Source organism: Thalassophryne amazonica, chromosome 4 (genome assembly GCF_902500255.1).
Source record: "Thalassophryne amazonica chromosome 4, fThaAma1.1, whole genome shotgun sequence".
NCBI lineage: Eukaryota > Metazoa > Chordata > Actinopteri > Batrachoidiformes > Batrachoididae > Thalassophryne > Thalassophryne amazonica.
The window spans coordinates 115647207-115673856 of NC_047106.1; the positions used below are offsets into that span (position 1 = coordinate 115647207).

Below are 26650 nucleotides of genomic sequence, written 5' to 3' on the forward strand. Positions count from 1 at the left end.
CCGTCGCTGTCACACCAAACGCCATCCTCCAGATAAGGAAACACTCCAGGAAAACGGCTTGCAAATAGAAGTTCAGGTTAAACACACACAGTGTCAGGCAGCAGAGAAATTACCTGAATGGTAGTTGATTTCTCGACGAGGAGGTGGAGTTGCAGTCGGTCTTTGTAGTGGTGGTGATGGGTGACAGCTTGTGTTGATTGATGACAGCTGTCACCTCCAGCAAAGCCGGACGCCCTCTCGTGCTTAAAGCCCGCACTTCAAGCAGGGCGCCATCTTGTGGTGGTGGGCCAGCAGTACCTCCTCTTCAGTGGCCCACACAACAAAAAGGGAGTTTTTCCTTCCCACTGTCGCCAAGTGCTTGCTCACAGGGGGTCGTTTTGACCGTTGTGGTTTTTACGTAATTATTGTATGCCTTGCCTTACAATATAAAGCGCCTTGGGGCAACTGTTTGTTGTGATTTGGCGCTATATAAATAAAATTGATTGATTGATTGATTGATAGTTACTTTTCTGAGTACTCAGTCTAAGGAGTAACCATGTTAGATTACTAATTATCTTATTAGTTACATTACTGATAGTTGAAGTTGTCAGCAGTTCCCTAATAAAGTAACTGCATAAAGCCCCCTCCCTAATGAATTAACTGTGTTAAAGTAACTAAAATGTAACTAATAAAGTAACTTTTCAAAGTAACCCGAGGCTACATTGCACTATGAACTGAGATTAATTAAAATGTTTGTATAACTCTGGGATTTGTGTTATGCTGAGTTGTTTTAAAGTGATAATTGGACCATTCACGTCCAATCACGGTGTAAGTGGGGGGGAATGCAGGCTCCAGCTGAAGTAGTACAAACAGCTTCATGTTCCAATGGAGGACAGTTTGCTGCAGGCTCCAGTGCACTTCTGGATCTAAACACGGAAAGAATCTCTCAAAACTTCAGGAGTTGAGAACAAATGGTTCATTGTCTCTTCCACCTGTGCAGTCTGCCCAAGTGCTGTGCTTGTAGTCCAAAACGTGTCTTGAAAATCCAGTCGGTCCAGAAAATAACTGAGTATTCCCAATGATTTCCAAGCATGTCCTTGGTAGGACTAATGTATTTATCCCAAAAAGGTTATGAATTAATGTTATTGTTACCCTCTCACCAGGACAGTGCAGACATCCTAATAATTTGAAAAAGAATTGAAGTTATAAGTAGACTTAGATCAGTTTTGCTCCATTTCTTTTTCTTTCTTTCTTTCTTTCTCGTTATTTGACAAAGGCTATTTCTTTAATTCACTTATATTGTTCATATTGCAATTTAATATAGCAAGTATTTTATTTAAAATATTTTTTAAAACATTGAAATACCTTGTTCTCATTTTTACCCGATTTGCCAAAATATGCGCCACCGGGTATTGCAAAGACTTTGTGTCTGTCCATCTGTCTGTGCTCAGCATAGTCCAGTCTATTACTGCCAGAGTCTTCAAATTCACAGGGACACAGACCTTGACCTATTTTAAGAAGTCAAAAGGTCCATTCTCTTTCCCATTGTATGCTCATTACGGCCTTGGGTATTTTAGACATTGCATTATATGTGTACCTGCTGATCTGCAATGAACCAGTCCGTGACTTCAATTTCAATTTATTACATTTTAGGCAGCCACCAAATCATAACAAAGCTGCATCGAGGCACTTCACACAAGTAACGTCGAACCTACCAACCCCCAGAGCAAGCACACAGGCAACACGTGGTAAGGAAAAACTCCCTCTGATGATTTGAGGAAGAAACCTCAAGCAGACCAGACTCAGAGGGGTGACCCACTTCTTAGGCCATGCTAACAGTTAAAAGGTTTTGGAATCTGTAACGAAAGTATTTTTCTGTGCTGTAAGGTCCCCATAATAAGCATATGTAGTATTTATATATTTAAATCTGTGTGAACTTAAAAACCATGGTCCAGTCAGAACTGTGGGTTTTGTGGTTTCTGTGTTTTGCATTATGTGTTTCACATGTTTGCAGTATCAGTTCATTTATTTATGTTTATTGTGTGTACTGTATATATTGGCATACACTGAACTGGAATAAAACCTATTTTAAAAATTGCTGCAGGCAACCTATATGAAACCATTACCACAGAAACTTATAGTTCTCCATGTTGAGTTGCTCAGCTCAAACATACACGTCAACTGTCATCATCACCAATTACTGACTGTAATTGTAATGTCTTGCATGTACATTAAGTTCCTTCAGCTGCTCCCTTGTTTTCAATGAGTCGCCACAGCAGATCTTGTGCCAAATCGACATGCAGATCCAAAGTGGATCTGCATGTTGATTTGGCACAAGTTTTACACTGGATGCCCTTCCTGACGCAACTCCACATTACGTGGACAAATGTGGCAAGGGTGGGGTTTGAACCAGGAACCTTCTGCATTGAGACCAAGTGCACTAACCACTTATTCACCACCAGTGTACAGTTTGCAATATTACTATCAGACAATGTTTCCAGCTTCCAAGGACACACAGCCTCTGATAATTAGTATATCTTAAAATTTCTCTCTGCATGATGCAGGAGAGTCCTGAACATGAACATGAAGCAAATGCTTATTTTATTTATTTGTTTGCTTAAGTCGGCTATATTTTTTGCTTATAATCCCTAAAATGCCTATCAACATACGAGGTCTGTCCATAAAGTATCATACTTTTTTATTTTTTTCAAAAACTATATGGATTTCATTCATATGTTTTTACGTCAGACATGCTTGAACCCTCGTGCGCATGCGTGAGTGTTTTCCACGCATGTCGGTGACGTCATTCGCCTGTGAGCACGCCTTGTGGAAGGAGTGGTCCCGCCCCCTCGTCGGATTTTCATGTCTGGAAATGGCGGAATGAAAAGGACTTTTTTTCCATCAGAATTTTTTCAGAAGCTGTTAGAGACTGGCACCTAGAGCAACCATTTGAAAAATTTATCTGGCTTTCAGTGAAAATTTTACGGGCTTCACAGAGAATAAGGACTTTAACTACAGGTTTAAGGACCCCTTAGGAACGGTCGGCTGCGCCGAGCTGCGAGCTGCGACAACGTGGCACAAACCACCTGCATCATTTCTAAGCTGATGGCTCTGTGGATCCGAGACCATCGTGTGCTCTTCTCTGGTATCACAAGACCTGGACAATCAGCCATTTTCCGGCAGATTTCACTTTTAACACGAGATTTTGTCATGGAAAGCCGCGCGGAGGCTTCGCGCGTCTAGACCGATTCGCCGATGAAGCGAGACAAAGGAACACCCTCGTTTTCGGAGTGTTAAAGGACAAGTTGGGACACTGTCTATCTCGGCTTTCAGTGCTTACCAGTCGAGGTGAGTATAAAAGAACTTGTGGAGAGCTGGACTCTAACAGCTTCTGAAAAAATTCTGATGGAAAAAAAAAGTCCCTGATGCGAGTGGTTGTGCCGCATCGTCACAGCTCGCCAGCGCGGGCGCAGAATATAGTAGTGCTATGTGACTAAAGATTAATCCAGGTTTTGAGTATATTCTTATTGTTAGATGGGAAAAAAGTACCCAGTAGATTCAGTAGATTCTCACAATCCAACAAGACCAAGCATTCATGATATGCACACTCTTAAGGCATGAAATTTGGGCTATTAGTAAAAAAAAGTAGAAAAGGAGGTGTTCACAATATAGTAGTGTGGCATTCAAGTCAGTGAGTTCGTCAATTTGTGGAACAAACAGGTGTGAATCAGGTGTCCCCTATTTAAGGATGAAGCCAGCACCTGTTGAACATGCCTTTTCTCTTTGAAAGCCTGAGGAAAATGGGACGTTCAAGACATGTTCAGAAGAACAGCGTAGTTGATTAAAAGTTGACTGGAGAGGGGAAAACTTATCGCAAGTGCACAAAATTATAGGCTGTTCATCTACTAATGATCTCCAATGCTTTAAATGGACAAAAAACCAGAGACGCGTGGAAGAAAATGGAAAACAACCATCAAAATGGATAGAAGAATAACCAGAATGGCAAAGGCTCACCCACTGATCAGCTCCAAGATGATCAAAGACAGTCTGGAGTTACCTGTAAGTGCTGTGACAGTTAGAAGACGCCTGTGTGATGCTAATTTATTTGCAAGAATCCCCTGCAAAGTCCCTCTGTTAAATAAAGACATGTGCAGAAGAGGTTACAATTGCCAAAGAACATCAACTGGCCTAAAGAGAAATGGAGGAATATTTTGTGGACTGATGAGAGTAAAATTATTTCTTTTTGGGTCCAAGGGCCGCAGACAGTTTGTGACGACCCTAAACTCTGAATTCAAGCCACAGTTCACAGTGAAGACAGTGAAGCATGGTGGTGCAAGCATCATGATATGGGCATATTTCTCCTACTATGGTGTTGGGCCTATATATCGCATACCAGGTATCATGGATCAGTTTGGATATGTCAAAATATTTGAAGAGGTCATGTTGCCTTATGCTGAAGAGGACATGCCCTTGAAAGGGTGTTTCAACAAGACAATGACCCCAAGCAACTAGTAAACGAGCAAAATCTTGGTTCCAAACCAACAAAAGTAATGCCTCGCAGATGTGTGAAGAAATCATGAAAAACTTAAACAATTATTTGTATGTTGCTACTACAAAAAGTACACTCAACAAAATATAAATGCAACACTTTTGGTTTTGCTCCCATTTTGTATGAGATGAACTCAAAGATCTAAAACTTTTTCCACATACACAATATCACTATTTCCCTCAAATAATGTTCACAAACCAGTCTAAATATGTGATAGTGAGCACTTCTCCTTTGCTGAGATAATCCATCCCACCTCACAGGTGTGCCATATCAAGATGCTGATTAGACACCATGATTAGTGCACAGGTGTGCCTTAGACTGTCCACAATAAAAGGCCACTCTGAAAGGTGCAGTTTTGTTTTATTGGGGGGATATCAGTCAGTATCTGGTGTGACCACCATTTGCCTCATGCAGTGCAACACATCTCCTTCGCATAGAGTTGATCAGTTGTCAATTGTGGCCTGTGGAATGTTGGTCCACTCCTCTTCAATGGCTGTCCGAAGTTGCTGGATATTGGCAGGAACTGGTACACGCTGTCGTATACGCCGGTCCAGAGCATCCCAAACATGCTCAATGGGTGACATGTCCGGTGAGTATGCCGGCCATGCAAGAACTGGGACATTTTCAGCTTCCAAGAATTGTGTATAGATCCTTGCAACATGGGGCCGTGCATTATCCTGCTGCAACATGAGGTGATGTTCTTGGATGTATGGCACAACAATGGGCCTCAGGATCTTGTCACGGTATCTCTGTGCATTCAAAATGCCATCAATAAAATGCACCTGTGTTCTTCATCCATAACAGACCTGCCCATACCATAACCCCATCGCCACCATGGGCCACTCGATCCACAACATTGACACGACGCACACACGCTGTCTGCCATCTGCCCTGAACAGTGTGAACCGGGATTCATCCGTGAAAAGAACACCTCTCCAACGTGCCAAACGCCAGCGAATGTGAGCATTTGCCCACTCAAGTTGGATACGACGAAACTGGAGTCAGGTCGAGACCCCGATGAGGACGACGAGCATGCAGATGAGCTTCCCTGAGACGTTTCTGACAGTTTGTGCAGAAATTCTTTGGTTATGCAAACTGATTGTTTCAGCAGCTGTCCGAGTGGCTGGTCTCAGATGATCTTGGAGGTGAACATGCTGGATGTGGAGGTCCTGGGCTGGTGTGGTTACACGTGGTCTGGTTGTGAGGCTGGTTGGATGTACTGCCAAATTCTCTGAAACGCCTTTGGAGACGGCTTATGGTAGAGAAATGAACATTCAATACACAAGTAACAGCTCTGGTTGACATTCCTGCTGTCAGCATGCCAATTGCACGCTCCCTCAAATCTTGCAACATCTGTGGCATTGTGCTGTGTGATAAAACTGCACCTTTCAGAGTGGCCTTTTATTGTGGACAGTCTAAGGCACACCTGTGCACTAATCATGGTGTCTAATCAGCATCTTGATATGGCACACCTGTGAGGTGGGATGGATTATCTCAGCAAAGGAGAAGTGCTCACTATCACAGATTTAGACTGGTTTGTGAACAATATTTGAGGGAAATGGTGATATTGTGTATGTGGAAAAAGTTTTAGATGTTTGAGTTCATCTCATACAAAATGGGAGCAAAACCAAAAGTGTTGGGTTTATATTTTTGTTGAGTGTACTTGAACACCAGTGAAAATCAATGTTAATATTTGGTACAGTAGCCTTTGTTTGCAATTACAGAGGTCAAGCGTTTCCTGTAGTTTTTCACCAGGTTTGCACACACTGCAGCAGGGATTTTGGTCCACTCCTCCATACAGATCTTCTCTAGATCTTTCAGGTTTGGAGTTTCAGCTCCGTCCAAAGATTTTCTATTGAGTTCAGGTCTGGAGACTGTCCAGGACACTCCAGGACCTTGGAATGCTTCTTACTGAGCCCCCCTTTAGTTGCCCTGGCTGTGTGTTTGGGGTCATTGTCATGCTGGAAGACCCAGCCATGACCCATCTTCAATGCTCTCACTGAGGGAAGGAGGTTGTTTGCCAAAATCTCACAATACATGACCCTGTCTATCCTCCCTTCAATATGGTGCAGTCGTCTTGTCCCCTTTGCAGAAGAGCGCCTGCAGAGTATGATGTTTCCACCCCCATGCTTCACGGTTGGGATGGTTTTCTTGGGGTTGTTCTTATCCTCTAAACATGGTAAGTGGAGGTGATTCCAAAAAGCTCTATTCTGGTCTCATCTGACCACATGACCTTCTCCCATGCCTCCTCTGGATCAACCAGATGGCCACTGGTGAACTTCAAACGGGCCTGGACATGTGCTGGCTTGAGCAGGGGGACCTTGCTGCCCTGCAGGATTTTAAACCATGACAGCATCATGTGTTACTAATGTAATCTTTGTGACTGTGGTCCCAGCTCTCTTCAGGTCATTGACCAGGTCCTCCTGTGTAGTTCTGAGCTTTCTCAGAATCATCCTTACACCACAAAGTGAGATCTTGCATGGAATCCCAGACCGAGGGAGATTGCACCGATCCGTCTGTCAATCTCACGAGTGAGGGATGGATGGAGCGTGAGATTGATAGACGGATCGGTGCAGATGCTGCACTGATCCGACTATCAATCTCATTCGTCATGGATCGGTGCAGATGCTGCACGATCCGTCTATCAATCTCACGCTCCATCCATCCCTCACTCGTGAACAAGACCCCGAGATACTTAAACTCCTCCACCTGAGGCAAGGACACCCCACCGACCTGAAGAGGGCAAGACACCTTTTTCCGGTCAAGAACCATGGCCTCGAATTTGGAGGTGCTGATCTTCATCCCGGATGCTTCACACTCAGCTGCAAATCACCCCAGTGCACGCTAAAGGTCCTGGTTTGACGAAGCCAACAGGACCACATCATCCGCAAACAGCAGAGATGAGATTCTGTGGTTTCCAAACCGGACCCCCTCTACACCCTGGCTGCTCCTAGAAATTCTGTCCATAAAGGTAATCATCAGAACCGGTGACAAAGGGCAGCCCTGGCGGAGGCCAACGTGCACTGGAAACCGGTTTGACTTACTACCGGCAATGCGAACCAAGTTCCTACTGCGGTTGTACAGGGACCGGATAGCCCTTAGCAAAGGACCCCGGACCCCGTACTCCCAGAGCACCCCCCACAGGGCGCCTCGAGGGACACGGTCAAACACCTTCTCCAGATCCACAAAGCACATGTGGCGTGGTTGGACGAACTCCCATGAACCCTCGAGCACCCGATGGAGGGTGTAGAGCTGGTCCAGTGTGCCGCGACCAGGACGAAAACCACACTGCTCCTCCTGAATCCGAGGTTTGACTATCGGTCGAATTCTCCTCCAGCACCCTGGAATAGACCTTACCGGCGAGGTTGAGGAGTGTGATCCCCATGTAGTTGGAACACTCCCTCCGGTCCCCCTTCTTAAACAGAGGGACCACCACCCCGGTCTGCCAATCCAGGGGTACTGTCCCCGACCGCCACGCGATGTTGCAGAGACGTGTCAACCAGGACAGTCCCACAACATCCAGAGACTTAAGGTACTCAGGACCGATTTCGTCCACCCCAGGAGCCTTGCCACCAAGGAGCTTTCTGACCACCTCGGTGACTTCGGCCTGGGTGATGAACGAGTCCGCCTCTGAGTCCCCAGTCTCTGCTTCCTCTTCGGAAGACGTGACAATGGGATTGAGGAGATCATCGAAGTATTCCTTCCACCGCCCAACACACCCAGTCAGGTTCAACAGCTCCCCACCCGCACTATAGACAGTGTTGGAGGAGAGCTGCTTCCACCTCCTGAGGTTTCGGATGGTTTGCCGGATGGTTTGCCCTCCCCCCCGGCACGCCAGATATGTTTGCGTGCCAGGGGGAGCATGCCAACTCATCTGGCTTTCTGCAACTCCACAGTCATGGGGCACTTAGACAAATTTCACATCCAGCTCGACAGTGATCATCTGCTGACTGTTGTCGTGTTAACAGTGAGAATGGCCACACATTTTCTAAGTGCCAAGCGAGTGGTGTTAGATGTCGTGTGTGTCAGCTGGAAGTTGTGTGACACCTGCCACGAGAGGGTTCGATGGGCTCTCACAGCGCACTCTCTGTCTTTCAGCCGCTGTTGTGTGCAAATAGTTGTAGCAACAGGTGTATGAGGCGTTGGAGGCAGCTACAATTTTAAAAGTTTTGCATACGATTCCTGCTTCACACGTACTTCATGTACAATTCGCTCCTTCACACATACTGCAAATGGCACTATGTGTGAAGGGGCCCTATGCTTATGTATTTTGGTTCAAGGATGAATGCCACAAAAACAGAAAGGTGATAGGACAAATATTTTGGAGAAATTAGTGATATTATCTGAAAGCAGTGAACAGTGGACGTTGATAATTACATTCTGGACTTACACACCATTCCAGAAGGGGCCGGTAAATCATCTATATATTAAAAGCGAAGTGGCCTCTGTGTACGTGTATGTGTGCGTGCGTGTGTGTACCTTTGAACACAGAGAAACTGTGGAGAGCTGACATTTGCTGTTTAGTATGCTTATGTATTTTGGGTCAGGATGAATGCCACCAAAGGTAACGTTGATAGGACTAATTTTTTGGAAAAATTACAGGTATTCATAACAACAGTGAACAATGGACATTGATAATTACATTCTGGACTCATGCTCGACTCCAGCAGGGGGCAGTAAATCATCTCTATATTAAAAGCGAAGTGGCTTCTGTGTACATGAATGGGTGCGTGCGTACCTTCGAACACGGAGAAACCACGGGAGAGCTGACATTGCTGTTTGGTATGTTTTTGGATTTTGGGTCAAGGATGAAAGCCGCCAGACGGAATGTTGATAGGACTAATGTTTTTGGATTACGTAACAACAGTGAACAATTGATGTTGATAATTATTACATTCTGGATTCAGACGCAATTCCAAATCATTTTAGAAACTTTACTACCACCTTTGAAAAATGTCAGCTACCTATTTTATAAACACTACCCAATCTAGAGCCCGTGGATCCCCACGGGCAACGAGCTAGTATATATAGTATATAGACAAAACAATGTTGGCAGTCTGCAACACCAATATGTGCCATCATATAGTGTCATCTTCTTCTCTGATGAATACACCCATTGCTAGTTTTTCTGAAGTAAGGAATGGCTCTTTCACAATCCCTCAAAAATCTGCTCAGTCTTTAAGAGTTCAGTCCACTTGAATAGGGCTGCAACAAATGATTATTTGGATCATCGATGAATCTGATGGGGTTTCGACACGATTAATCGGATTAGCGGGGAATCTTTTTAAAAATGTGCCAGGGAAACAATTTTTCTCTCCTTCCATCACTTTATTTAACAACAGAACATTATTTGAAAACTTAAATACTTGAAAATCAACAAATCATCAAATGTCCCTTGGCTGTTGAAATATAAAATAATAAAGAATAAAACAGTTTATAATAAAGAACAAAAATAATTATTTCAAATGGCACTGCTTTATCAAAGTGCTGAGTTGCCATAAAACAACATTGAAACATATAAATGTTATAAAGTATATGGTGAAAAAAGAGGTATTTTTGTTGCTGCAAATGAGCAATTAGCATAACCAGTTAACCATAAACCTAAATCAAAAACTGTAGCCTGACTCATTATATGTGCAACATTCTCTGTATAATTGGTAAACTATGTGGTCATTTCACAACGACGCATGTGACTCATGTCTCTTTCTCTAAAATTGTACTGTAGCATTATTAGTTATTATTACTATTATTATTGTTGCTATTATTATTAATATATAAATAAAAATAAATTTAAAAATATTATAATTTGTAATACATTTGACTCTTTTACGACAACAAACGCTGAGCCTTTAATTATTATACAGAAAACAAATGCACAAACATGCTGAAATGCCAGCAGCTTAATGCTAACTTTAACATTGAAAACGCCATAGACATGCTAACATGTTAGCATCAGCGTTAGCATAAAATACATCTATCAACTGTTTCAGAAGACCATAACAGGTCAATTTAACAAAAAAGGTAAATATTCCTCATGGACATATGCTCTTTAGGGTTTTAGTGGGGAAAAATTAAGATAAAGCGAAATAAAGCACTCCTTCATTGGTTCAAGATTCAAAGCAAAGCACGGTTGATTATATGGAAGAAGCGAACATTTGCAGTAAAACAAAGTTATTAGCAACTATTCGATGGCTAAATTAGTTGACAACTATTTTAATAATTGATTTTAATCGATTAACTTGATTAGTTGTTTCAGCTCTACACTTGAATAAGTACTTCCCACACAATACCTCACAATACAGTGCTCAGGACTCTTTCTTTGTCATAATAAGTAGGAGCCTCTTCAAGGAGGCTTGAATACACTTCTAAAGGCCGCTTCACACATAGTGCGAAGTTGGATGAAGTGTGTTGTGTGGGCCGCTGAAGAGGAGGTACTGCTTGCCCACCACCACCAGATGGCGCCCTGCTTGGAGTGCGGGCTCCAAGCACGAGAGGGCGTCAGAGCCGCTGGGAGTGACAGCTGTCACTTATCAGCACCAGCTGTCAGTCATCACCATCACTATAAAGGCCGGACTACAACTCCACCTCCTTGCCGAGAAATCAGCTACCACTCGAGGTAACCTTCTCTGCGATTGATATTGTAACTAAACATTGTTCTGTGTGCAGCCGTGTTCCTGCGGGCTCTGTCTGAAGCTGGATTGGCGGATAGTGGGAGTGCGACAGTCTTCGCCTCTCACTCCATCCAGGGACGAGACTAACAGGAGCTGCACGGGTGAAATTGTTTCTGGAGGTGGAGGTTCTACTTCCCGGAGGAACTAATCAAGACGATTACTGGGTGGTCTTCACACACCCACCATTAACTGTTTCTGTTTCTGCCAACACTACCTGGTCTGACAGCTGGAGACGGTGGCCACCTGGGACTCGGGACTTGGCGGCTCCGGTGTTCTTCAGATTCGCTGGCGGTGGAAGCCGTGTGGGATCCGGCTCTTCTCTGGACAGACGTCTTCTATCCTCGAGCCTGGCCACACGTCACCTTGTATACGATTGACTGTACTCCTCTATTGTTATTGTCTGTATTACGTTGTGCAATTCACAACATTAAATTGTTACTTTTTGGCTCATCCATTGTCTGTTCATTAACGCCCCCTGTTGTGGGTCCGTGTCACTACACCTTCCCAACAGGATTTCTTGGCCAGCGTCATGGATCCCGAGGGGCGTCAACCATCGCTTGAACAGCCAATGGAAGAGCGAGGTGAACAGGCGTCAGCAGGAGGCGTGTTAGGTGAGCTGCAGCAAATCTTAACCGCTTTCACTGCTCGGTTGGACTTAGTCACTGAGCAGAATGTTATTCTCAATCGGAGGATGGAGGCTCTCACCGCCCAGGTGGAACCGCGTGCTCAGGGCGCTGCTGCAGCACCTCCTCCTGCTGACCGAATGCCAGACACAGACATTCCAGTGGTCATTCAACGAACCCCCCATCCTTCCCCTGAAGCATAATAAGCCCTCCGGAGCCGTACGGAGGTTGTGTCGAGACGTGTGCAGACTTCTTAATGCAGTTTTCGCTCGTCTTTTCACAGTGTCCTGTCACGTACACGTCAGACGCTAGCCGGGTGGCTTACGTATAAATCTGCTTCGAGGAGAGGCATGCGCCTGGGCTACGGCGCTCTGGGAGCGAATTCATGGCTCCTATGACATATACTGGGTTTGTGAGGGAGTTCAGAAGGTGTTCGACCACCCTCATAGAGGCGAGACCGCTTCAAGCGTGCTGCTGTCGATAAGACAGGGGTGTCGGCGCACAGCTAAGCATGCAGTCGACTTACGCATCGCGGCAGCGCGAGCCGGCTGGAATGCTGTTGCGCTCCACGCCGCCTTCGTAAACAGACTGTCTCTGGTCCTTAAGGAGCACTGGTGGCGAAGGATGAGCTGCGGGATTTAGACGGGCTTATCAACCTTATATAACCGATAACAGAACACCAACGGGAGCGAGACGAAGGCGTGGTCAGGCACAAGCTGTCCCTCTTCCTCCCGGGTCCGAAAGGGAGCCGTCTTCCCCACGCTCCACAGCCAGGGTACTCCACGTGACGACAGCTCCCCCTGCTGCCGTTGTTAGGGAAACGAGCAGGGCCAAAATGAGATCAGATCAGAGACAAAGGAGGCCGGTCCGTGGGGAGTGTTTCTCTGCGCTCAACCGAGCACACGCAGAAAAACTGCCCAAACGGTCAAAACAGCAGCACTCGTCCTTAGACTGGGCTAAGGGGGGTCATAATACTCACGCGGGGAAACCCGACAATCTGCACGCATCCCAGTTACGATCCTGAGTGGGGATCTAACCTTCACGCCCAGCACTGGTGGACACGGGGTCAGAGGGTTATATGCTGGATAGCAGATGGGCAAAGGAGGTTGGGTCCCTCTAGTGGCCTACCATCACCATTGTCGGTACGGGCACTAGATGGCACCCTTCTTCCACTAATCACACATCAGACACAGCCAGTGACAATGGTTGTGTCTGGAAATCACAGGGAGGAGATTGTGTTTATGTAACACCTTCTACCTCCCGAGTGATTTTGGGTTTTCCATGGGTGGCCGTCTGGGGTTTGTGACGCAGTGGAGCGAAACCTGCCACGGGAGTGTTTAGGATCCTCGGTTCCACCCGGTGTGCGACAGCTAAGGAGGAGGTTAAAGTCCCCCCCAATCTGACGGCGGTGCCATTGATTTGATACCGGGCGCTGAGTACCCGTCCAGCAGGCTGTATAACCTCTCACGTCCGGAACGCAAATCAATGGAGACCTACATCCGGGACTCGTTAGCTGCCGGGTTGATCCGGAACCACCTCCCCGATGGGTACTGGTTTCTTTTTTGTGGGCAAAAAGTCGGCGGACTCGTCCATGCATTGACTACAGGGGTTGACGAATCTCGGTTCGCACCGATACCCGTTACCTCTGTTGGATTCATGTTCACGCCCTTGCATGGAGCCCAAATTTCACTAAACTGGATCTTAGGAACGCTTATCACCTGGTTCGGATCAGGAGGGAGACGAGTGTGAAGACGGCATTTAAACACCGTTAGGTCACTTTGAGTACCTGGTCATGCTGTTCAGCCTCACCAATGGCCCGGACGTTCCAAGCGTCGGTTAATGATGTCTGTGCGGGACTTCCTGCATCAGTTTGTCTTTGTATATGTGGACGATATACTCATCTTTTCCCGGATCCTGAGACTCATGTTCAGCATTTACGTCAGGTCCTGCAGCGGTTGTTACACCGGTTGTTTGTGAAGGGCGAGAAGTGCGAATTCCACCGACTTCTTTGTCCTTGCTGGGGTTTTTATCTCCTCAACTCCGTCGCCCTGATCCGGCCAAGGTTGTGCGGTGTGAGAGATTGGCCCCAACCAACAAACTGTAGGAAACTACAGCAGTTCCTCGGTTTTGCTAATTTTTACCGGAGGTTCATCAAGGCTACAGTCAGTAGTTAGCCCCCTGACAGCCCTGACCTCCACAAAAGTCCCCTTCACCTGGTCGGATCAGTGCGAAGCCGCGTTTAGGGAGTTGAAACGCCGGTTCTCGACTGCGCCAGTCCTGGTGCAGCCGATCCAAAACGCCAGTTTATAGTTGAAGTGGATGCCTGTACTAAGGGATAGGAGTCGTGCTATCCCAGAGCGGGGAGTCCGACAAGGTTCTCCACCCATGTGCTTACTTTTCCGCAGGTTGACCCGGCTGAAAGGAACTATGACGTCGGCAATCGGGAACTTCTTGCGGTGCGGAGGCTCTGGAGGAGTGGAGACACCTGTTGGAGTGATTTGGTACCATTCACGGTTTTCATAGACCATAGGAACCTGGAGTACATCCGGACCGCCAAGCGTCTGAACCCCAGGCAAGCCCGCTGGTCACTGTTCTTCGGGCGTTTGACTTTCAGATCACATACCGCCCGGGACGAAGAACCAAACGGTCTGACGCACTGTCCGGGTGCACGAGGAGGAAGTCAGGACCGAGCTGTCAGACCCTACGAAACAATCATCCCCGAGTCCACTGTCATGGCCACCTTCACCTGGGACGTGGAGAAGACGTCCGGGAGGCCCTGACATGGAACCCGGACCCGGGGGACTGGACCGCGAAGGACAAGATGTACGTCCCACCACCGAGGCCAGGGCTGCAGTCCTGACTTCGTCACGGTTCCAAGATCCTGCCCCTCGGGGTGCGAAGAACCGTGGCAGAGGTCCGGCAGTGCTTCTGGTGGGGCATAAAACTGCACTCCAGTTATCATCACTCTCAGCGACAGGTATCTGAAGCTTTTTTACAACAATCATTTACACACAAATTCATCATTATTTCATAATAAAAGATGGGAGAGTGATCAGAGTTCCGCAGCAGCACGTCTGAGTCTGACGTGCTGCTGCTCTGCTGACGTCATTTCGGAGCGTCAGCAGCGACTCACTGATTATTGTCTCATTTCTGCTTAAAACTGACTTCAGAATGATTTAAGAGGTTTTACTTTGTCATCTGATGGTTAATAATCACATTATTCCCATTGATTGCTTTGGGTGTAGAGAGTCAGACTCAGAGAGTCAGACTCAGACATGCTGCTGTGACACTCTCCTGTCTTTTATTATGAAATAATGCTGAATTTATGTGGAAATGATTGTTGTTCAAAAACTTCACATATTTGTTGCTGAGATAGATGATGACTGGAGGGCAGTTTGAAGCAGAAATTAGGTGATAATTGGTGAATTGCTGCCAATGCGCCGAAATGATGCATGCGCAGTGAAGGCATGGCGGACTGATCAGTCAGCAACACTGGAGCACCCGGAGGAAACCCATGCAAACATGGGGAGAACATGTAAACGCCACACAGAAAGTCCACAGGTGTGAAGCGAGCTCATGACCTTCTTCCTGTGAGATAACAGTGCTAACCACTCAGCCACCGTGCTGCCTGAGTTATTATTATCATTGTTATTATATTAATTTGTTATAACCTGAATTTTACAGGTCAGCACAGTGAGTCCTGGGTTCACTTCCGACCTGGTCCTTTCTGTGTGGAGTTTGCATGCATGTTCTCCCTGTTTTTATGTGGGTGCCCTCCGTGTGCCCTGTGACTCTAAATTGGAATGAGCAGGTATAGACAATGAATGTATTAATTATATAAACCAGTTAAGCCATCACTGTTATGTTTTACAGTGTCTAAATGAACCCAAAAATGCAGGCAGCAAAAAACAGGAGGTACGGTGATGACAAAGGTGATTCAATGTCCTTAAACCAAGGGAATCAAGTCAAACAAATAAAAGGGGTTAACAGGACTCCCAACAGAGGCGATTTTAGGCTTCCAGTTTAGGGGTGGTTGCACATTTTTAAAATGTTTAAAATCTAGATGTCCCGAAATACAATTTCCCATGATTTCAAAGTGAAAACATTGCTTGTAAAAGCTGCATTCATTGTCAGAAATACAAAAAAAAAAAAAAAAAAAAAATGCAATGGATAACGGCCCATACATAAAATTCCTGCATTCTGGTGCAGTTTATATAACAAATAATTAATCTCCTAATGTGGTGAGGGCAAATAGTAATTGCAACTTAGGAGCAGGTCTGAAATTCAGAGGTGAGTAAAGTATATTATCCTTGTTTTTATATTAGTCTTATGAGCCTATAGTTATTGAAGATTTTTTATTTCATCTTAACATTATTATGTCATAGTACTTAGTACAGAACACTCACCCTGGTATCACTTTTCAATTACATTTAGACAGTTTAGGCATTACTTAGATTGTGTTTTAGTTTGGCTATCATTTATTATTCTACAAACTGGTTAATGTCTCGGTTTTCTGGCAGCACGCACATCCACTGTAAGTCATAAAAATACAGTAGTTGCAATTGTTATGATCAGTGAGGTTTAGTGCCGCGTGCAGGAGGACCTGGTTTAGCACAGCGACAGCAGCACTCCACTATGAGGCTGGATGGAGAACACAGATGTTATACTGCACATAAATGGGTTCAGGATAAGAAATGTGTGAATATGAATTATTGAATTAACAGCAAAGCATAGAAAGGACAGACAAGATCTAATGAAGTCCTTCAAAGTAAGAAAAAAAAAATGTTTGACTTAAAAGTCAGAATTCATACCAAAACACAAGTAACACAAGTAAGACACCTCCACAGTCTGATACACATATTCAATTTACCCTTAGCTTCACTTTCCATCCTTTGGTATTCTCAATGTCCATATCTACTCTCACATAAGGTCTATAGAGTGCACAAACCTCACCTGAAGCTTTTTTGCTTTTGAAAAAAATGCTTTGATATCCATCACTGCACTGCAGGCTTGGTTTGCCATCTACCGCAACAAATAAAACACAAATGAGTTTATGATTTATGCTTTTTTTATCCATCATCCATCCATCCATTTTCTTCGCTTTATCCAGAGTCGGGTCGCTGGGGGGCAGCAGCTCAAGCAAAGCCGCCCAGACCTCCCGATACACACACACCTCCCCAGCTCCTCCGGGGGAACCCCAAGGTGTTCCCAAGCCAGCCGAGAGACGTAGTCCCTCCCGCATGTCCTGGGCCTTCCCTGGGGCCTCCTCCCAATGGGACGTGCCCAGAACACCTCTCTAGCGAAGCGTCCAGGGGCATCCGGAAAAGATGCCCGAGCCACCTCAACTGAGTCCTTTCGACGTGGAGCTCCTCCCGAGTGACCAAGCTCCTCACCCTATCTCTAAGGGAGCGCCCAGCCACCCTGCGGAGGAAACACATCTCAGCCGCTTATACTCGCTTGTACAAGCCTTTTTATCAGGAATTTAAATTATTCACTTATTATCATGCTGTGCATTAAACTTTGTGGTAAAGTTTACTGTCTTAATTCTGAAATGCTTAGTTAAGGACCTTCACTAAGCATTTCAGGTCAGATCTGTGTACATGGTATTTGATGTAGGAGAGGGATTTGTTAATGGAAGCTACACAGATTGAAGGGCAGCACCATTTATTAGCTGACAAGAGGATTTAGTTGAAAAAAAGACAACACCGAATCAATCTTACATTTGACCACGCACAGCGCACACTAATTTGTAGAGCAATATACTATGTTTAGTGATAGGTAGCTAGCAGGGTTGGGTAGGATTACTTTGAAATGTAATTCAAAAGTAATCAGATTATAAGTAATCCAAATGTATGTATATACATACATGTAATCCACATGTATTCTTTCAAAGTAATCCTACCCAACCTTGGTAGCTAGGTGAGTAAAATAAGCACTTTTCAGAAAGTTGCACTTGCTCTTCACATTCAGAGACAAACTATGAAAAAATACCTCGCAAATGTGACAGTCGCCTGGCAATCACCTGACAGCGCGGCTGGGCGAGGTTACCACCAGCGCTCACAGGACAGTGCCTCTGCTAAATGAGCACCACCCGCAGCAGCACCACACGACACAAACACACGCCAGAGCAGACGCAGTTGCAGACAGAGAGAGAGAGAGATGGATGTAGGCGCTCTTCGTGGATTGAACCATTTGCCCAAGAAGGGGAGATGATCAAATTACTGTGTTCATCTAATACATATTTTGGCATAATGCTTGAAATAGGTTGTTTAAAAAAATAGTACTATAGTAGCATATATATATATATATATATATATATATATATATATTAGGGGTGCTTAAAATATATTTAGGGGTGCTTGAGCACTAAAAATAGGCTAAGTCCGCCCCCGACTCCCAATCAAACACAATATAATCCAAAAACAGTGGCACCACAAATGGATGTATCAAGTCATAAACTAAACTTAACAAACAAGGTACAGCTGCACACAGGAGGTGACAAAGATAATCCAAAATCCCATGGTACAAGAACAGGAGGAGACAAAGATTTTCAGAATACTCACAGAGATCATGGGCGAAACCAAGAGAAGAAATGGAGAACGAGAGGAAATAGTGCAGGCTTAAATACACAAAGGAACAAAGAGGACAAGGAGTGGCAGGTGTGGGAATGAGGGGAGACCGGGATGGAACATGTGCTGAACATACAACATACAACGTGATTCAGCAAGAACTCAGGAGAAACCCGGGATGTGTCGAACCAAAAACATACAGATAACAATAATCAACCTAAAAAGAGAATCGCAAAATAATCACTATATGTATATGTAGATGTTTGTGTGTGTGTCACCTGGAATTTGGCTGGCACCTGCCACGAGAGGGTGCTAAGGGTTAACACAGTGTACTTTGTCTTTGAGGCGCTTGTGTGCGCAAATTGTTGTAGCAACAGGTGTACGAGTCGTTGGAGGCAGGGACGACATTACACGGTTTGCACACGATTCCTACATCATGAACGCTAAGTGTGCACTTCGTCCAATCTTCGCACTGTGTCAAGGGGCGCTAAGTGAAGCTTAGGGCTAGTGGCTGGTGATCACCTTAGTGTTTCTTCTGTTTTTCTTGTTGCTAAATGCTGATAACTTATACTGTATTTCTTGTCTTTCTGATGCCTGATTCTGTTTTTCTCTCTGTTTAAGGTGCGGCTCCATCCAGAGATGGGTGTGGTGTCTTCTTCTGCAGGCCTTCTGTCCTGTGCACCGGCATGGACTCCAAAATCTCCCCAAATTCCTGTATTGTCTATTGTGTCGGTAGCATGGCCCAAGCAGAGGGTTACCCCTTTTAGTCTGGTCTGATTGATGTTTCTTCCTCAAATCATCAGAGGGAGTTTTTTCTTACCACTGTCACCTGTGTGCTTGCTCTGGGGGTTGGTAAGGTTAGACCTTACTTGTGTGAAGCGCCCTTGAGGCAACTTTGTTGTGATTTGGTGCTATATAAATGAAATAAATTGAAATTGAAATCACCAAATACCAAACCAAGGAAACACCAGCGCAAAACTAACAAGGAACTCAAAAGTGAACAAGAGTGCAAAACAGGGGAACACTACACTAATGGACATGAACACAGTACTGACACATGATGACAAAAACATAGAGACATGGACTGAAGACAGATCACATGGACGACCCAGATGAGGACAGACACAAACATGGGGACAGAACATAGAGAATACTAACAAGATGACACAGACAGAACACAATGACAAAAAGCACAGAGACAAAGGACAGACCACAACTAAGGATCACAGACAGGAGACAGACCACAACAATCACTTAAAAAGTGAAGTTATGTATAGTCAATTGTGTTCCTTTCAAATTTTGTCCATTAAATTTTATTCACACATATTTTGTTTAAACGCATAAATATATATAAAATTTGTAGCAAAGGATACAAGACTGAATGGATCAATAAGATTTTGTGACTTTACACCCAAACTTATTATTTTATTTCATTTTAGCTGAGGAACAGTCATTTGTTGTTGTTGTTAATCTGCATATCCTGATCCTATCCCTTTGATTTTAATGTGATTAGGTTGGCATGCCGTGGACCAGACCCCTAGTGGAGCTTCATGGTAGTGGAGCGGAGGTCAAAGATCAATACAACAATGACGACCACCATTATGTGGGCTCCCTGTTCCCCACGTCCACCCTCATCCCAGTCACTGCTATCTGCATCCTCATCTTCATCATAGCTGTGGTGGGTAACACCTTGACGATACTCATCATCCAGCACTTCAAGGACATGAAGACCACCACTAATCTCTACCTGTCCAGCATGGCCATATCTGACCTGGTCATCTTCCTCTGCCTGCCCTTTGACCTTTACCGCCTGTGGAAGTATGTGCCCTGGCTGTTTGGGGACGTAGTGTGCCGTTTCTACCACTACATCTTTGAGTGCTGCACATCTTGCCACCATCCTCCACATCACGGCCCTCAGCATTGAACGCTACCTGGCCATCAGCTTTCCTCTCAGGAGCAAGGTGGTGGTGACAAGCGCAGGGTGCAGTACATCATCCTCGCCCTTTGGATTTTCGCCTTGGCATCTGCAGCACCCATTCTCTTCCTGGTTGGGGTAGAGTATGACAACGACACTCACGCAGACTACAACACAGGCCAGTGCAAGCACACCACCTACGCCATCAGCTCCGGGCAGCTGCACATCATGCTGTGGGTGTCCCATACCTACTTCTTCTGCCCCATGCTCTGCTCATCTTCCTCTATGGTTCCATTGGTGCAAGCTGTGGAAAAGCAAGAACGACCTGCCCGGCCTCTGTGCTTTCGCCCGAGAAAGATCACACAAGCAAACTGTCAAGATACTGGTGAGTATCAAATATAAAGTCTTATCTGTTTGTTTCAGTCCGATTCATCATCACAGCCTGATGAATCTAATCCACCCAAAGCGTGATTAGAGACCCTGCAAGGCTTATGAGAAGAACAACCTGCAGGCCTCCTGTGCTTTGGCCCGAGAAAGATCACACAAGCAAACTGTCAAGATACTCGGTGAGTATTTTTTTTTTTAAATCTACTTTGCAGATCTCTGCTGGACCCTGATTCTAGCAGAGATCTATGTCCTGCACGACTGGACATGGTACTCTAATACTGAGGATGTAGTGCTGGTTTCAACCTGTGTTTACCTTTTGCTTTGTAGAATTACTCAAAAAAAAAAACAAACAAACAAAATTTCACAAAGCCTGGTGAGAAAGTTAGGGCCAACATGCAATAAAAAGGCCAAAATAAGCACTATACTCAGGAAATTTAAAGAAGGTGTTATGTGCAGACGCAGGTTGAGGAGCGGACCAACGTCTGACCGAACCCAGCGCTAATAACCAGAAGCGGTTCCACAAACAAAACGGTTTTATTTCCCCTCCAGTGCAATAATTAGTGTACAACATAAATATGTGGTTTGTCTGGCGGAGTGAAGGACGGCGCGCTCTCCAGCGCCCAAAAGGATCGAAGCCTCGGCGCTTCTGGACTCAGATTCACCGCCAAACACCCCCCAGGTGGACACGACAAACTGACTCTGTGAAGGATGGAAAAAGGTGAGGTAAGTCAACAGAGCTACAGCAAATATCCTTCAGAGGCACACACTATCAGCAACACATTCAGGTCTGAATTAAGCTTTATGTAAATGAGCAGCTTCTCACAACAGGTGGAGGATCATCAGTCCGTACGCCACGGCAGTGAGAAGCAAACTGCACAATTCTCATCAATGTTCAAATATACTGCGTAACAGAATGCCAAATTACTGTTAACACTTATTCAGACAATAATCACCTCTGATGTGTGCTGACAGCATGTGTCCCTCACCCGTCCTCCTTCACAGGCACGATGTGTCAAACCCTGGCGCGGTCCAAGCTTGAACCTTCGTGCGCATGCGTGAGTTTTTTCACGCCTGTCGGTTGCGTCATTCGCCTGTGGGTAGGCTTTGAGTGAGCACTGGTCCACCTCCCTTGTCGGATTTTCATTGTTAGGGCTGAGCGATTGGAGCAGCGCTGAATCAAGTTTTTCCAGAAACTGTGAGAGACAGCCAGGTGGAAACCATTCGGAAGATTCCGACGGCTTTCGGTGAGGATACTCTGGGCGTCACACAGATTAAGGAGCATTACAACCGGATTAAAGACGGCCCACAGCGGCGGAGGGCACGCCGCGCTCCGAGCGGCCATCGACAGGCTGAAACAACCAGATCATTTCCAAAGTGAACGCTCTGGTGATGTGGGACCGTCATCTGACTACCATAGAAATAAAGAAGAGGTGGACATAGCACTTTTGCGGCACATTCCACTGTTACAGGAGATTTTGTAATGAAAGACGTGCGGAGGAATTCGCGCGTCGGGACGGAAGCCGCAATGGCGCACAACAAAAAGCACGTCCGTGTTGGAAACCATTAGGAAGATTCAGACGGCTTTCGGTGGCTTTTCAGTTGAGTATCTGAGAAATTGTGTAACAGTTGGGCATGTCACAACTTGTCCTGTGAGACTTCCAACACGGACGTGCTTTTTGTTGGTGACCCTGAACTGTTGTGTGGGCCGCCAGAAGAGGAGGTACTGCTGGCCCACCACCAGAGGGCGCCCTGCCTGAAGTGCGGGCTACAGGCACGAGAGGGCGCTGCCGCCACGGACACAGCCGGGGGTGATCATCATACTACTCCATAAAACCCGAGCGTCATCTCCACCTCATTGCCGAGATATCATCTACCTGTGAAGGTAATTTCTCTGCTGACTTAAACTAAATAATAGTCTGAACTCTTTTGCAGCCGTTTTCCTGTGGTGTGCCTTATCTGCTGGATTGGCGTTTGGTGTGAACAGCGACAGCTTCGCTTCACACCCAAACCAGATAAGTGGTTAACAGGAGCTGCACAAGTGTGTGATTACAGGTGGAGGTGACTTTCCACCTTCTGACTGTTTTTGTTACTGGGTGTGCACACACCCACATCTCACTGTTTGTGCTCCTCACCAGCAGTACCAGATCCGACAGTCGGGGACGGTGATCACCTGGGAATTCGGGACTTGGCTGCTCCAGTATTCACCAGGTTCGGTGGCGGCAGAAATCGTGTGGTTCCGGATCTTCTCAGGACAGACGTCTTCTATCCTCGAGCCTGCCACACGTCACCTTTGTGTATTGACTGCTATCATATTCTGAGATTGTCTGTATAGTCGTTGTGCACATTCACAACATTAAATTGTTACCTTTTGGCTCATCTATTGACCGTTCATTTGCGCCCCCTGTTGTGGGTCCGTGTCACTACACTTTCCCCAACAGGATATCTTGGCCAATGTCATGGATCCCGAGGGGCATCAAACATCTGTTGGACAGCCAATGGAAGAGCAGGGTGCACAGGCGTCGGCTGGAGGCGTGATTGGTGAGTTGCAGCATATCCTCACCGCCTTTACCGCTCGGATGGACCTGATGACCGAGCAAAACGTCATCCTTAATCGCAGGATGGAGGCTCTCACCACGCAGGTGGAAGCGCGCGCTCAGGGCGCTGCTGCAGCTCCTCCTCCTGCCGACCCGGTGCCGAATACAGACATTCCACTGGTCATTCAACGACCCCCCCCCCCACCATCCCCTGAAGCATACATAAGCCCCCCAGAGCCGTACGGAGGTTGTGTGGAGACGTGCGCGGACTTTCTTATGCAGTGTTCGCTCGTCTTTGCACAACGTCCCATGATGTACACGTCTGACTCCAGCAAGGTGGCTTACGTGATTAATTTACTTCGGGGTGAGGCACGCGCTTGGGCTACAGCACTTTGGGAGCAAGGTTCACGGCTCCTTACCACTTATACTGGGTTTGTGAGGGAGCTCAGGACCGTTTTTGATCACCCTAACAGAGGCGAAACCGTGTCTACCGTGCTGCTGTCAATGAGACAGGGGCGTCGGAGCGCAGCCGAATATGCAGTCGACTTCCGCATCACGGCTGCGAGGTCCGGCTGGAATATGACTGCGCTCCGCGCCGCCTTCATAAACAGACTGTCGTCAGTCCTGAAGGAGCACCTGGCGGCTAAGGAGGAACCGCGGGATTTGGCTGAGCTTATCGATTTGGTTATACGGTTGGACAACCGGTTAGAAGAACGCCGACGGGAGCGAGGCGAAGGGCGTGGTCAGGCACAAGCCGTCCCTCTTCCTCCCGGGTCCGAAAGGGAGCCGTCTTCCCCACGCTCCACAGCCACAGCGCTCCGTGTGGCTACAGCTCCCCCTGCTGACGGTGCTAGGGACACGAGCAGGGCCACATTCAGACAGAGGAGGCTGGTCCGTGGGGAGTGCTTTGTCTGTGGCTCGAGTGAGCATCAGCAGAGAGACTGCCCCAAACGGTCAAAACACAAACGCCCGCTCTTAGAGACTGGGCTGAGGGGGGGTCAAACATTCATGTGGGTCATACACATCTGTCTACACGACTCCCAGTTAAAATCCTGAGCGGGGATTTAACCCTTCAAGCCCCAGCACTGGTGGACACGGGGTCAGAAGGGAGGTAGGGCTCCCTCTGGTGGCGCTTTCTTGTGGTAGTGTCTGGGAATCACCGGGAGGAGATTGAGTTTTTTGTAACTCCTTCTACCTCCCGCGTGATTTTGGGCTTCCCATGGATGATTAAACACAATCCCCGGATTGATTGGCCGTCTGAGGTTGTGACTCAGTGGAGCGAAACCTGCCACCGGAATTGTTTAGGATCCTCGATTCCTCCCGGTGTAAATGCCAATGAGGAAGTTAAAGTCCCTCCCAATCTGACGGCGGTGCCGGTTGAGTACCACGACCTTGCTGACGTCTTCAGCAAGGATCTGGCGCTCACCCTTCCCCCGCACCGTCCGTACGATTGTGCCATTGATTTGGTCCCAGCAGGCTGTACAACCTCTCACGTCCTTAGCGCGAATCAATGGAGACCTACATCCGGGACTCATTAGCTGCCGGGCTGATCCGGAATTCCACCTCCCCGATGGGTGCAGGTTTCTTTTTTGTGGGCAAGAAAGATGGCGGACTCCGTCCATGTATTGATTACAGGGGGCTGAACGACATAACGGTTCGCAATCGATACCCTTTACCCCTGTTGGATTCAGTGTTCACGCCCCTGCATGGAGCCCAAACTTTCACCAAACTGGACCTTAGGAATGCGTATCACCTGGTTCGGATCCGGAAGGGAGACGAATGGAAGACGGCATTTAACACCCCATTAGGTCATTTTGAGTACCTGGTCATGCCGTTCGGCCTCACCAACGCCCCCGCGACGTTCCAACCTTTGGTAAATGACGTCTTGCGGGACTTCCTGCACCGATTCGTCTTCGTATATCTGGATGACATACTCATCTTTTCCCCGGATCCTGAGACTCATGTCCAGCATGTACGTCAGGTCCTGCAGCGGTTGTTGGAGAACCGGCTGTTTGTGAAGGGTGAGAAGTGTGAGTTTCACTGCACCTCTTTGTCCTTCCTGGGGTTCATCATCTCCTCCAACTCCGTCGCCCCTGATCCGGCCAAGGTTGCGGCGGTGAGAGATTGGCCAAAACCAACAAGCCGTAGGAAGCTGCAACAGTTCCTTGGCTTTGCAAATTTCTACAGGAGGTTCATTAAGGGCTACAGTCAGGTAGTTAGCCCCCTGACAGCCCTGACCTCTCCAAAAGTCCCCTTCACCTGGTCGGATCGGTGCGAAGCCGCGTTCAAGGAGTTGAAACGCCGGTTCTCGTCTGCACGAGTTCTGGTGTAGCCCGACCGTAGCCGCCAGTTTGTGGTTGAAGTGGACGCGTCTGACTCAGGGATAGGAGCCGTGCTATCCCAGAGTGGGGAGACCGATAAGGTTCTTCACCCGTGTGCCTACTTTTCTCGCAGGTTGACCCCCGCTGAACGGAACTATGACGTCGGCAATCGAGAACTCCTTGCGGTGAAAGAGGCTCTTGAGGAGTGGAGACACCTGTTGGAGGGAGCGTCTGTGCCGTTCACGGTTTTCACTGACCATCGGAACTTGGAGTATATCAGGACCGCCAAGCGGCTGAACCCCAGGCAAGCTCGCTGGTCACTGTTCTTCGGACGTTTTGACTTCCGGATCACCTATCGCCCTGGGACCAAGAACCAGAGATCGGATTCCTTGTCCCGGGTACACGAAGACGAAGTCAAAACTGTGCTGTCGGATCCACCGGAGCCCATCATTCCGGAGTCCACTATCGTGGCCACCCTCACCTGGGACGTGGAGAAGACCGTCCGGGAGGCCCTGGCACGGAGCCCGGACCCCGGAACTGGTCCGAAGAATCGTATGTACGTCCCACCAGAAGCCAGAGCTGCAGTCTTGGATTTCTGTCACGGTTCCAAGCTCTCCTGTCATCCAGGGGTGCGAAGGACTGTGGCAGTTGTCCGGCAGCGCTTCTGGTGGGCGTCTATGGAGGCCGACGTCCGGGAGTATATCCAGGCCTGCACCACCTGTGCCAGGGGCAAGGCAGACCACAAAAGGTCCCAAGGACTTCTCCAGCCGCTTCCTGTGCCTCATCGCCCCTGGTCCCATATCGGCCTGGATTTCGTCACGGGCCTCCCGCCGTCCAGGGCAACACCACCATCCTCACGATAGTGGACCGATTCTCCAAGGCGGCCCACTTCGTGGCCCTCCCGAAGATCCCAACGGCCCAGGAGACAGCAGATCTCCTGGTCCACCACGTTGTCCGTCTGCATGGGATACCAACTGACGTAGTCTCGGATCGTGGTCCCCAGTTTTCCTCTCAAGTCTGGAGGAGTTTCTGCAGAGAACTGGGGGCCACCATGAGCCTCTCGTCCGGGTACCACCCACAGACAAACGGACAGGCAGAACGG

General features: G+C 47.1%; 1 pseudogene; it reads left to right on the plus strand.

The window, feature by feature from the left end:
* Positions 1-19908: 19908 nt before the first annotated feature.
* Positions 19909-26650, plus strand: part of LOC117509262 — a 39607-nt pseudogene continuing 32865 nt past the window's right edge.